Source organism: Octopus bimaculoides, chromosome 15 (assembly GCF_001194135.2).
Source record: "Octopus bimaculoides isolate UCB-OBI-ISO-001 chromosome 15, ASM119413v2, whole genome shotgun sequence".
Lineage (NCBI taxonomy): Eukaryota > Metazoa > Mollusca > Cephalopoda > Octopoda > Octopodidae > Octopus > Octopus bimaculoides.
The window spans coordinates 9593092-9593681 of record NC_068995.1 but is presented as its reverse complement, the minus strand read 5'-3'; the positions used below and the strand labels follow the sequence as shown (position 1 = coordinate 9593681).

The 590-nt window shown below is 36.1% G+C and overlaps 1 protein-coding gene across 1 annotated transcript in view; it reads left to right on the top strand.

The window, feature by feature from the left end:
• The window catches only part of LOC106879363 (electron transfer flavoprotein subunit alpha, mitochondrial), a 20745-nt gene that overhangs the window by 18366 nt on the left and 1789 nt on the right, over window positions 1-590 (top strand). The gene's annotated exons all lie outside the window — the stretch shown is intronic.

The window sequence follows — 590 nt, the reverse complement described above, 5'->3', positions numbered from 1 at the left end:
ATGTGTATGTAGTTGTGTTGGTGACTATATATATGTAATTGTGTGTGTGTGTGTGTGTTTGTGTGTATATGTATATATGCAACTGTATTGGTGACCAAGTGAGTGTATATATATGTATGTATATGTGTATGCATGTGTATATATATGTGTGTGTATGCATATATACATGTGTGCGTGTGTATGTATATATGTGTGTATGTACATATATATGTATATACATGTGTGTGTGTGTGTGTGCGAGACGGTGTATATATTTGTTAATGTGTATGTAATAGATTATTTTGTAGCTTTTACAGTGTCTTCAGTTATTCTAAAGAATGTGTTTAGGCTCATACCTGTGTCTGTGTGTGGCCCGAGGGCAGCACTGGTCCATCAGACCCATGGTGCCAAGGTAGTCTGCCAAAAGATTAAACTCTGAGATTTCTATGTATGCATGTGTGTAGGGTTCATGTAAGTTCCTGTGTGAGACGATGTTTTTGTGTATGTGTGTGATGTTTGTATGTGTTTGTGTGTATGTGGTATTTATGTGTGTGTGTGTGTGTGCATGTATATTTGTGTGTGATGTTTGTGTATGTTTATGATACATGTGT